Raw genomic sequence first — 12,861 nt, 5'->3', positions numbered from 1 at the left:
ACACACACACACGTGTGTGTGTATGTGTGTGTATATATATGTGTGTGTGTGTGTGTGTGTATATATATATATATATTTTTTTTTTTTTTCAGAGAGTCTTCCTCTGTCACCCAGGCTGGAGTGCAGTGGTGTGATCTCGGCTCACTACAACCTCCACCTCCCAAGTTCAGACTATTCTCGTGCCTCAGCCTCCCAAGTAGCTGGGACTATAGGCACATGCCACCATACCCAGCTATTGTTTGTATTTTTTTTTAATTAATTAATTTATTTTTTGAGATGGAGTTTCGCTTTCATTGCCCAGGCTGGAGGGCAACGGCGTGATCTCACCTCTCTGCAACCTCCGCCTCCTGGGTTCAAGTGATTCTTCTGCCTCAGCCTCCCATGCAGCTGAGATTACAGGCATGTGCCGCCATGTCTAGCTAATTTTTGTATTTTTACTAGAGACAGGGTTTCACCGTATTAGTTAGGCTGGTCTCGAACTCTTGACCTCAGGTGATCCACCCGCCCTGGCCTCCCAAACTGCTGGGATTACATGCATGAGCCATTGTGCCCGGCTATTTTTCTATTTTTTTTTTAAATAGAGATGGGGGTCTCACTCTGTTGCCTAGGCTGGTATATTTTTATTTTTATTTTATTTTTTATAAGACTAAGTCTTGCTCTGTTGCCCAAGCTGGAGTGCAGTGGCACAATCTTGGCTCACTGCAACCTCCATTTCCCAGGTTTAAGCGATTCTCATGCCTCTGCCTCCTGAATAGCTGGAATTACAGGTGCTCACCACTATGCCCAGCTAATTTTTGTATTTTTAGTAGAGATGGGGTTTCACCATGTTGGCCAGACTAGTCTCAAACTCCTGACCTCAGGTGATCCACCCACCTTGGCCTCCCAAAGTGCTAGGATTACAGGCACGAGCCACTGTGCCTTGCCAGATATATTTTAAAATTATTGTAAAACTATTAATGTATGTCAAAACTATATACAGGCAAACTTCATTTTATTGCTCTTTGAAGATATTGCAGTTGGTATATACTGCAGTTTTTAATAAATTGAAGGTTTGTGGCGAGGTCAAGGAAGTCTATGAGCACAGCTTCTCCAACAGCATGTGTTCACTTAGTGTCTGTGTCACATTTTGCTGATTCTTTCAACGTTTCAAACTTTTTCATTATTAATATATCTGTTATGGTGATCTGTGATTGGTGATCTTTGATGTTACTATTTAATTGTTTTGGGGTACCATGAACCAGGCCCATATAAGATGGCAAACTTAATTGATAAACTTTTTTCTTTTTTTTCTTTTTGAGGCAGAGTTTCGCTCTTGTTGCTCAGGCTGGAGCGCAGTGGTGTGATCTTGGCTCACCACAACCTCCGCCTCTGGGGTTCAAGCGATTCTCCTGCCTCAGTCTCCATAGTAGCTTGGATTACAGGAGTGCGCCACCACGCCTGGGTAATTTTTGTGTTATTAGTAGAGATGGGGTTTTACCATGTTGGCCAGGCGGGTCTCGAACTCCTGACCTCAGGTGATCCACCTGCCTCGGCCTCCCAAAGTGCTGGGATTGCAGGCATGAGACACCGTGCCCAGCCACAATTGATATACGTTTTGCTTGTTTTGACTGCTCCATCAAATGGCCATCAATGGGTCATTCTCCCTCCCTTCTTTCTCCCTCTTCTGGAGCCTCCCTATTCCCTGAGACACAAAGATGTTGCAATTAGGCCAATTAATAACCCTATAATGGCCTCTAAGTCCTCTAAGTGTTCACATAAAAGCAAGAGTTCCACATCTCTAGCTACAAAGGATTAAGCTTAGTGAGGAAGGCATGTTGAAAGCCAAAACAGGCTGAAAAACTACCCTTCTTGAGCCAATTAGCCAAGTTCCGAAGACAAAGGAAAATTAAAGGCACTACTACAGTGAACACACAAACAATAAGTAGGCAAAACAGGCTGGGCATGGTGGCTTGCACTTGTAAGCCCAGCAGTTTGTGGTGTCCACAGATTGCTTGAGCCCAGGAGTTCGAGACCAGCCTGGCCAACATGGTCAAACCCCGTTGTCTACCAGAAATATAAAAGTTAGCAAGGTATGGTGGTGCACGCCTGTTGTCCCAGCTACTTGGGAGGCTGAGGTAGGAGAATCACTTGAGCCTAGTAGGTCAAGGCTGCAGTGAGTTATGACTGTGCCACTGCACTCCCATCTGGGCAACAGAGTGGAACCCTGTCTCAAAAAAGTTTTTAAATTTTTTAAAAAATTAAAAAGGCATATCCTTTTTTTTTTTTCCAGACAGGGTCTGGCTCTGTCACCCAGGCTGGAGCGCAATAATGGCACGATCTCAGCTGACTGCAACCTCTACCTCCTGGGTTCAAGCGATTCTCCTGCCCCAGCCTCCCAAGTAACTGGGATTATAGGCACCCGCCACCATGCCTGGCTAGTATTTCTGTGATATCTGCATATTTTTTAGAGATAATATGATGGCTCACTTAGTAGACTACAGGATAGTATGAACATAACTTTTATTTTTTTATTTTATTTTATTTTTTTTGAGACGGAGTGTCGCTCTGTCGCCCGGGCTGCAGTGCAGTGGCTGGATCTCAGCTCACTGCAAGCTCCGCCTCCCGGGTTTACGCCATTCTCCTGCCTCAGCCTCCCGAGTAGCTGGGACTACAGGCGCCCGCCACCTCGCCCGGCTAGTTTTTTGTATTTTTTAGTAGAGACAGGGTTTCACCGTGTTAGCCAGGATGGTCTTGATCTCCTGACCTCCTGATCCACCCATCTCGGCCTCCCAAAGTGCTGGGATTACAGGCTTGAGCCACCGCGCCTGGCGAACATAACTTTTATACGCACTGGGAAACCAAAAAATTTCATGTTCCTTCTCTATGGCAGTGGTCTGGAACTGAACCTGCAATATTTCCAAGGTATGCCTATATATCAAAGAGGCCTGGAGGGATTCAGTAGCAATGCGTTAACTCCCCTCTGGGAAGGAGGGTGGTTTGGGATGGGGTGGTAGACATTCCCAAGGTGAATCAATATTTCCAGCTCTCTTCCTGTGTCCATGGGAAGGTTATACTTTCACACTGTCTTGAAGTTAGGTGTATCCTTGTGATTTGCTTGTGAAATGTGAGGAAAAGTGTCAAGTGTCCCTTCCAGGGGAGGCATTTGAGATCCAGTGTTGGTTCTCATGCTTTCTTCCTCTATAATGGTGAACTTTAAAGTTTCATGTTGGGATGGTGGCATCATATGTTGGTGGTGCTGTGACTATGGTGCTGACTACAATGAGCTGAATCTCTGAGTCCATGTTAGGAATAAAGTATGGGCAAGAAATACATCTTTGTTGTTTTAAGCCATTGACATTTTTAGAGATGTTTGTTACCACAGCATAGCCTAGCCTGTCCTGACTGATGTAAGGGGTGATGAGAGAGTTTCGTGTCTTCTGCTAGCCTTTTCTGTATGTTTATCCTTTTACAATGAGAAAATGCCATTTACAAGTTTTAAAAATAAAAATAATATGCCTGTCATGGTGGCTCATACCTGTAATCCCAGCACTTTGGGAGGCTGAGGCGGGAGGATCTCTTGATCCTAGCAGTTTGAGAACAGTCTAAGCAACATGGTGAAACCCCAAAAATAAGCTGTGCGTGGTAGCATGTGTCTGTAGTCCCAGCTACTTGGGAGGCTGAGATGGGAGAATCACCTGAGCCTGGGAGGTCGAGGCTGCAGTGAGCCGAGATTGTGCCAGTGTATTCCAGCTTGTGTGATAGAGTGAGCAAAATAATTTAAAAAATAATAATAATAGACATGCACACAAATGGGAACACAATATATACACTGCTATGCAATGTTCCTCTTATTCTTAAAACTTACCCTTTGTTTTTGTTTTTGGTTTTTGGGTTTTTTTAGGGACCGGATCTTGCTCTCTCACCGAGGCTAGAGTGCAGTGGTGTGATCATAGCTCACTGCAGCCTGGAACCCCTGGGCTCAATGATCCTTCTGCCTCAGCCTCCCAAAGTGTTAGGATTACAGGTGTGAGCCACCGTGCCTGGCCAAACTGACCCTTTTTATGTCAACTTACACAGCTCTACCTCATTCTTTTAAATAGCTGCATGGTAATCTGTTCTCTGGATATACCACAATGTATTTTACACACACACACACTTTTTTAGAGAAAGAGTCTTGCTAAGTTGCGCAGTCTGGAGTGCAGTGGCTATTCACAGAACCATCCTGCTGCTGATCAGCACCAGAGTTTTGACCTGCTCTGTTTTGGACCTGGGCTGGTTCACCTCTCCTTAGAAAACCTGGTGGTCCCCTAGCTCCCACGAGGTTACCATATTGATGCCCAACTTAGTGCGGACACACTATAAGCATAGAGCACAACAGCTCAGAACTCCTGGACTCAAGTGATCCTTCCACCTAAAACTCCTGAGTAGCTGATTACAAGGTGCCCACCACTACAATGAATCATAATGGATCACTATTGACAGATGTATAGGTTATTCACATATAGATTATTCACATCCGGTTATTCACAAAACAAATGCTCTAAATCACAGCTAGACTACAGCTGACTATTGCAAAATTTATGGGAGAGTGCTGATATTTATTTTCCCTCTTTTGGTTCATTCTGGCAGTTTACAGCCTGATCTTAGCACTCAGGTAGGGTTGTGCAAACCTCCTGTGGATGGATGACTAAGCCAGGCATGCTTGCACCGTTTCTGGGATATATGGATGAGGAGGCTTGTAAGTGCCTGCAGGCGTGCATGCGTGAAGGCTGGGGGGCGGGCCAGAAGAGCAGGGCCGGAAGCACGTACACATTGCAACTGTCGGCTGACTGACCCTGACTCATGAGTTCAGGCAGAGAAGTTAACGGCCTGGAAACTCCAGAGCGCTGAACGAGGTCTGACTCACTGACAATTATCCAGAAACAAGTCATATCACTCCTTGGTTCTCCTCCAGAGCCACCACACAATCTTTGGGAAGGGCCTGTGACATGAATCATTAGGATCCTGAGAAAGATGAGAGTTGTTTAAAAAGACTGCCAAGAGGTTTATAATTTCTGTGTCATTCACTGAAAGATATCTACTTAGTCCTCATTACCTTAATATTTTGAATGCCCCCCAAGTAAAGGATCCATTCATGAGTGACACAGATTCCGCCTGCATCCCCGGAGTGATATGACTGAAAACATTAGACATATGTATCAGGACTTCTTCCCATTCTTTTATTTCTATTCAGTGGCCTTCTGTCCTTCCTATTTCATAAGATAGGGTCTCACTATGTTGCCCAGGCTAGAGTGTGGTGGCTATTTACATACATAATCATGGCTTACTGCAGCCTCCAGTCCCTGGCCTCAAGTGATCCTCCTGCCGTAGCCTCCTGTGTTGTTGGGACTACAGGCTCATGTCACCATGCTTGGCCTGTTCACTAGCTTTTTTCAATTATTTTTCAAAATGAAAATACCTTTATTGGCTGGCTGTGGTGGCTTATGCCTGTAATCCCAGAACTTTGGGAGGCCGAGGCAGGTGGATCACCTGAGGTCACGAGTTCAAGACCAGCCTGGTGAAACCCTGTTTCTACTAAAAGTACAAAAAAATTAGCCGGTCATGGTGGCACACACCTGTAATCCCAGCTACTCAGGAGGCTGAGGCAGGAGAACCACTTGAACCTGGGAGGTCGAGGTTGCACTCCAGCCTGGGCAACGAGAGCAAAACTCCGTCTCAAAAAAAAAAAAAACAAAAAAACAAAAAAGGCTGATTATAAAGAAAAGTCTTGCCCATTACAAAATAAAATTTCAGATAAGTATATAAAAGGGAGTGAAAAATTACCCATAAGGTGATTTCCAGAGATGCTGCTATTAGCATTTTGGAGCACATCCTTCCAGACTTTCTTTGTGTGTCTGCACACAACGGAGACACATATTTGCAAAGTTACCAATAAGTATAGATTTCTGCCCTCATTTGGAGGAGCTGCCCCCTATTCCATCACAAGGGTGCCTCTCGTCTCCTCCCTGTCATGCTGCAGATCTAACAGAAGGCCATAGCAAGCACTTAATAAGCTTTTTTTTTTTTTTTTTTTTTTTTTTTTTTGAGATAGGGTCTGTCTCTGTTGCCCAGGCTGGAGTGCAGTGATGTTACTTTAGCTCACTGCAGCCTTGACCTCCCAGGCTCAAATCGTCCTCCCACCTCAGCCTCCCAAGTAGCTGGGAGCTACATGCCACCATAGTGCTAATTTTTGTTTGTTTTTTTGAGACAGAGTCTTGGCCTGTTGCCCAGGCTGAAGTGCAGTGGCATGATCTTGGCTCACTGCAACCTCCACCTACCAGGTTCAAGCGATTCTCCTGCCTCAGCCTCCTGAGTAGCTGGGATCACAGGTGTACACCACCATGCCTGGCTAATTTTTGTATTTTTGGTAGAGATGGCATTTTGCCATGTTGCCTAGGCTGGTTCAAACTCCTGGGCTCAAGCAGTCCTCTTGCTTTGGCCTCTCAAAGTGCTGCGATTACAGGCATGAGCCAGCATGGCTGGCCTCCTGGCCGATAACCTTTTTTTTTTTTTTTTAATTGAGATGGAGTCTTACTCTGTCACAGTGCAATGGCGCGATCTCGGCTCACTGCAACCTCCACCTCCTGGGTTCAAGTGATTCTCCTGCCTCAGCTTTCCAAGTAGCTGGGATTACAGGCATGTGCTACCACACCTGGCTAATTTTTGTATTTTTAGTAGAGACGGGGTTTCAGCATGTTGGCCAGGCTTGTCTCGAACTCCTGACCTCAGGTGATCCACCTTCCTCGACCTCCCAAAATGCTGGGATTATAGGCGTGAGCCACTGCGCCTGGCCCAGATAAGCTTTTAATGAGCCTAATAAAGGCACCTAAAGATGGCGTTATTATTTTAACAATTTAGCCGTGAAGAACTCCATCTTCCATGAAACTGGAAGTGAATTTACAAGCATATGGTTATGGCGGGAGGAACATTGTGCTTGGAGTTAGACCAGCTGAGTTCTAGACTTCCCTTTGCCATTTTCCTATGTGGGCAAGTCCCTTCACGTCTCTGAACCTCATCTGCAGTTGAATACATGTGAAACCAGCTGTTAAATGCCATGTGCTATGTACTCCGTAGAGGAATTACTGGGATTCTGTGGCAGAATAGACACTTTGATTTCTCAGTCCAGGAAGAAGGCAAGAATTTTAGTTTCCCTGGAAGAGACCTAAAGGTAAGTCTCATCAGATATATCCAAGAGTCCTAGAAAAATTTAGAGCTCAAAAGCATTTCAGAGATCAGAATAGTACCCCCTCATTGCAGTAATTTTTTTTTTTTTTTTGAGAAAGAGTCTCGCTGTGTCACCCAGGGTGGAGTGCGGTGGCCGGATCTCAGCTCACTGCAAGCTCCGCCTCCCGGGTTTTTACGCCATTCTCCTGCCTCAGCCTCCCGAGTAGCCGGGACTACAGGCGCCCGCCACCTCGCCCGGCTAGTTTTTTGTATTTTTTAGTAGAGACGGGGTTTCAACGTGTTAGCCAGGATGGTCTCGATCTCCTGACCTCGTGATCCACCCGTCTCGGCCTCCCAAAGTGCTGGGATTACAGGCTTGAGCCACCGCGCCCGGCCCTCATTGCAGTAATTCTAAACATGTGTACATGGATAACATGACCTCATGGAGAAATGCGATTGATATGTGGATCTTCGGCATTCTGTGTCTGGCTGGAGGTCCTGGAGCTTCCTAAGACAAATAGTTCTCTTCCTGGTTCTGTACCAAATGAGGGATATGACCTTAGGCAAGTTCCTGTAAGCCTCTGGACATGTCGATTTTCTCATTTATGAAATGGAGTTTATGATCCTGCTCTACCTGTCTCACAGAGTTATTGGGAGGTGCAAATGAGGCACCACATGTGAAAGTATTTTGGAAATGGACAGTGTTTTTCACACTCACAAAGCTGCCTCATTGCAGTGCCAGGCCACTGCCCTAGAGCACAGAGAAATGATGGGCACAGGCAGCCCAGACCCTACTTCAAGGTGGGTCTTACAGAATGGGAAGCCTACAGACAGTCCCTGAGTACCTACTGTGCCAGGCACTGCTCTGGGCACTTCTGGGGAGATAAAGGGAGAAAGGACAGACAGGTTCCCTGTCTTCACGGAGCTTAACTTCTGGTGGAGGGAGGTAGACAATAAAAAGGGAGACATGGCAGGTGTGATGGCTCACGCCTGTAATCCCAGCACTTTGGGAGGCTGAGGCAGGCAGATCACGAGGTCAGGAGTTCGAGACCAGCCTGACCAACATAGTGAAACCCCGTCTGTACTAAAAAATACAAAAAGTTAGCCAGGCATGGTGGCGGGCACCTGCAATCCCAGCTACTTGGGCGGCTGATGCAGGAGAATTGCGTGAACCTGGGAGACGGAGGTTACAGTGAGCCAAGATTGCACCATTGCACTCCAGCCCAGGTGACTGACAATACGAGACTCTGTCTCAAAAAAAAAAAAAAAAAAAAGGAGATAAATACAGACAGGATAATTTCAGAGAGTGGTATGCTCTGGATATAAAACTGGATGACGTTGGTTGAGAGGGACAAGGCAGGCATGACAGAAGAAGGCTGCTCTAAGGAGGTCACACCTGAGCACAAGACCTGAGTGATAAAGACAGCAATGGAAAGACCTGGAGCTCAAAGTGTTTCAGGACAAAGGGACAGCGAGTGCAAAAGCCCTAAGGCAGGAACAAAGTCCTATTCAAGGAACTTAAAGAAGCCTGGTGACTGGGAGCTACAGCAGAAGTTGGAAGGGAGCAGGCCAGGGCTTATGGCAGGTTTTGAGGACAGGCGACACATAGTCTAGTTTGTGTTATGCAAAGATCACACTCTGCTGGGTTTGAAGTTTCTTTTCCTAGGCTGAGGTGCAGTGGCTCATGCCTGTAATTTCAACACTTTGGGAGGCCAAGGTGGGTGGATCACCTGAGGTCAGGAGTTCAAGACCAGCCTGGCCAACATGGTGAACCCCCATCTCTACTAAAAATACAAAAGTTAGGCAGGTGTGGTGGTACGTGCCTGTAATCCCAGCTACTTGGGAGGCTGAGGCAGGAGAATCTCTTGAACCCGGAAGGCAGAGGTTGCAATGAGCTGAGATCGTTCCACTGCACTTTAGCTTGGGCGACAGAGACTCCGTCTGAAAAAGAAAAAAGTTTCATCTCCTATAGGTGCTGTTGGAGACAGCAGTGAATTTTAAGGGCTTGCAAGGGCTTTATGCACGAACCAGCACAACCTCCCGAACCTTCATAGTACAAAATTGAGACAGAGAGAGAGTTGGCTTGTCTAAGGTCACTCCATCCTGGGTTGGCATTCAAACCCAGGTCTCGGACTCCAGGTGCCGCCTCTACACCCAAGACTACCCCTCCAGGAGAGGTTGGGAGGCGGTTCACTGAGGCCACACTGTGGAATGAGGACCCAGAATAGGTCTCTCTCAGTGCCCCAAAGTTTCCTGGTTCAGTCAGTGAGATCCCAGCACTGGGTTCCAGAAAGGAAGTACATTGCCCATGATGGACCCTGTTGGGTGTCACCAGGCTTATTCCTCAGCCCTCAGTTGGCAGGGACAGGGAGGAGGGGTCAGCTCCATGAACCCAGACAGCCAAGAGCAACCTGATCCAGCAGGAAGCTGGCCTCCAGCCAGACAAAGCATCGACAGGCACCTGGGGCCTTTGTTCCCTTTATTCCTGTTGCAAACTTTCCCAGCACCTGCATTGAGCCTCAGGAGCACCTGGGCCACGAAGAGGCTCCCACGGGATCTGGTTCTCCTGCAACAGGGAGTGGCCAACTCCTGACCAGAGGGAGGTCTCGTGATAAAATTATAATGATAACAACAATAGCATCCACTTACGGAGCTCACTACGGGCCAGGTGTGTCATTCCATTTAACTCCCATAACAAACCCAGAGGCATGGACTATTATTAATCCCATTTCACAGATTAGGAAGTGCAAGCACAGAGAGGTAAGGTGACCTGAAGTGAAAATACTATGGGCTTGGAATCAGCAGATCCCAGCCCTGTTTGCCTCTGTGACCTTGGGCAAGACATGTAAACTTCATAGAACCTGTCGCCTGATTCTGACCTCAGAAGACTGCAGTGCGGATTGAATGACTGGATGTAAGCAAAACTTCTGGCACCAGGATCTGGATCCACAGGTCTTGTCTTCACCCCTCCCTCCCACCATAGTTCTGTGACCTTGGGCTTGTTACTACCACTGAGCGTCAGTGTCCTCAAGTAAACAGGTATAATAGATATTACCTAATAAGGCTGATGAAGGCCTGCAGCTCTTTGGAGAGGAACACTTCTTTAGAGATGACTGTGCTCCTGAGACCATCCGAAGAAGATGCCGTTTTACGTATTGCCCTCTGCTTTCTACCAAAATAAACAAAGAAACACAAATAGAAAAACCGGTCTCAGAGCCATTTCCCACTTGAGACAAAAAGCCAATATTACTCATACAGCTGGGCTCAGAAGATTTTCTCAGAAGGAAAACCAGAAGTGACTGCTCAAGTCATAATATGGCTACCAGGAATCTATTTCCACACCTTCAGACAGGACAAATGACCCCACCCGCAGCAGTGGTGACAAGAGGACAAGATGGACTGTTCTAGGCTCCTGTAGTCTAGGGAAAGGCCCGGCGTGGTGGCTCACGCCTGTAATCCCAGCACTTTGGGAGGCTGAGGTGGGTGGATCACTTGAGGTCAGGAGTTTGAGACCAGCCTGGCCAACGTACCAAAACCCCGTCTCTACTAAAAATATAAATTAGTGAGGTGTGGTGATACATGCCTGTAATCCCAGCTACTCAGGAGGCTGAGGCAGGAGAATCGCTTGAACCTGGGAGGTGGAGATTGCTGTGAGCCAAGATTGTGTGACCGTACTCCAGCCTGGGCAACAGAGTGAGATGCCGTCTCAAAAAAAACACAAAAAAACCAAACAAACAATAAATAAAATAGGTCCGGTTTAGTGGCTCACGCCTGTAATCCCAGCACTTTGGGAGGCCAAGGTGGGCAGGTTGCTTGAGCTCAGGAGTTCGAGACCAGCCTGGGTAACATGGTGAGACCCCCCCGGCCCCGGCCCTACAGAAAATTTAAAAAATTAGCCAGGCATGGTGGCACACACCTGTAGTTCCAGCTACTTGGGAGGCTGAGGTAGAAGGATCACTTGAGCCTGCGAGGTTGAGGCTGCAGTAAGCTATAATTGTGCCACTGCACTCCAGCCTGGGCAGCAGGGTGAGACTTGTCTCAAAAAGAAAAAAAAAAAGTAATTGGAGGAGAAAATCCTATTCTTCTTGGATTGCTAAACTGGTAGGATGTGAATCCTGACCAGTTGACAGCCATTTTCTGGGTGGCAAAAGGCTTTCTGCAGTAGTAGGGGATGAAGACATCAGTGAGAGAAGCCAGTGGCAGTGTCCAGATGTTGTATTCCCAGACCCCTATGGTTCCTGCTGCCCCTCCCATGGTGTGGTTCAATGAACCAATACATTCCTTTCTGTTCCTGGCAAATCCAGAGCCCTGCCTAATCCAACCACCCAGCACTGAGTAGTAATAAACACAAGAGTTCAGTAGGAGAAATGTCATGGGCAGGACTGGAAGTGAAAGTTTTGGGCAATAGCGCTGTGAAGTCAGAGATGGACAAGACTGCCTCACTCATTCTGTCAATATTTTTGGACACCTGCTTATACCAGGCACCTGTTAGTCACTTAGGATATAACAGTGAATGAGAAGGACCTGGTCCCTTTTCTCACTTTGGAGTAATCAGAGGGGGGATCCTGGAGTTGGTGAGGCATGAGGAGGTCACTGAAAGATGGTAAAATCTGGCCAGGCAGAGAGGAACGAGGAGAATTTTCCACAAATAGAAAAACATGAACAAAGATTCAAAGGCATAAAACTGTAGTGCCTATGGGCGGGGCACAGTGGCTCACGCCTATATTACCAGCACTTTGGGAGCCCGAGGCGGGTGGATCACTTGAGGTCAGGAGTTCAAAACCAGTCCAGCAAACATGGTGAATCCCCGTCTCTACTAAAAATACAAAAGTTAGCCTGGCATGGTGGTGCGTGCCTGTAGTCCCAGCTACTTGAGAGGCTGAGGCAGAAGAGCCAGAGAGTGGAGACTGCAGTGAGCGGAGATCACACCACTGCACCCCAGCCTGGGCAACAGAGTGAGACTCTGTTAAACAAACAAACAAAAACTATGGTGTCTATGAAGTCACAGACAAGGTCCTGTATTTCCACAGTGTCTGGCTACCATACGCGCGCTATTAGTGTTTGCTGTGTGTTGAAGTAAGTGCAAAAATGAATCAATGAAGCAAAGTTTAAGTCATTTTTGGGAAGAGCAGGTCATTCAGCTGCGCTGGAGATGAGGTCCCTTTGGAAAAGGTAATGCGGAGGGAGGGAGATTGAAGCCAGACTGCAGATGACCTTGCTGAAAAGCATGGTCTTTGCCTTGACCACGCCACACAATCCCAACGCTGGCAGGGCTGGGAGCAGCTGGCCAGGCAGAGTGGCTCCCACAGGCTCTGTGTGCTCCCATCTGTGTTGTGGCTGCCACGCCCATGCTCTCCAACCTCACCAGCCAGGCTCCACCCAGCACCCTAACCAGCACCACGGCCACCCAAGGTCATGCCCCAGACACCACCCGCCCTGCTGGCTCCTGGGCAAAGCTGCCAGCACAGCACTCCTGCTCAGTCTGTAATTTAAACATGACCTCCTCTTCAGCCTAGAGCACTCGTGGCTTTCTACACCGCAGACATACACTCTGCTGCGGGGGAGTTGCTAGCACAGGAGAAGAGAGCTGGAGTCTCCTGGAACTCCTGGACCTTGGCCAAGAGGGCATTCCTCCCAGCTCCACTAGGCTGAGGCTGGACACAGCCGGAGTCCCCATCA

At 47.5% G+C, this 12,861-nt stretch overlaps 1 protein-coding gene across 1 annotated transcript in view; it reads right to left on the bottom strand.

Moving 5' to 3' along the window:
* The window catches only part of SEMA4B (sema domain, immunoglobulin domain (Ig), transmembrane domain (TM) and short cytoplasmic domain, (semaphorin) 4B), a 70,003-nt gene extending 59,675 nt beyond the window's left edge, over nucleotides 1-10,328 (bottom strand). Inside the window, exon 1 of the mRNA XM_011972935.1 lies at nucleotides 10,238-10,328. The gene's annotated coding sequence lies outside the window, so the exon portion shown is untranslated. The remainder of the gene's footprint in view (nucleotides 1-10,237) is intronic.
* Between the last annotated feature and the right edge of the window lie 2,533 nt (nucleotides 10,329-12,861).

The sequence above is a fragment of the Mandrillus leucophaeus genome, unplaced genomic scaffold (assembly GCF_000951045.1).
Source record: "Mandrillus leucophaeus isolate KB7577 unplaced genomic scaffold, Mleu.le_1.0 Scaffold1320, whole genome shotgun sequence".
NCBI lineage: Eukaryota > Metazoa > Chordata > Mammalia > Primates > Cercopithecidae > Mandrillus > Mandrillus leucophaeus.
Note: the sequence above shows the minus strand (reverse complement) of the source record. Positions and strands in the feature narration are given on the sequence as shown.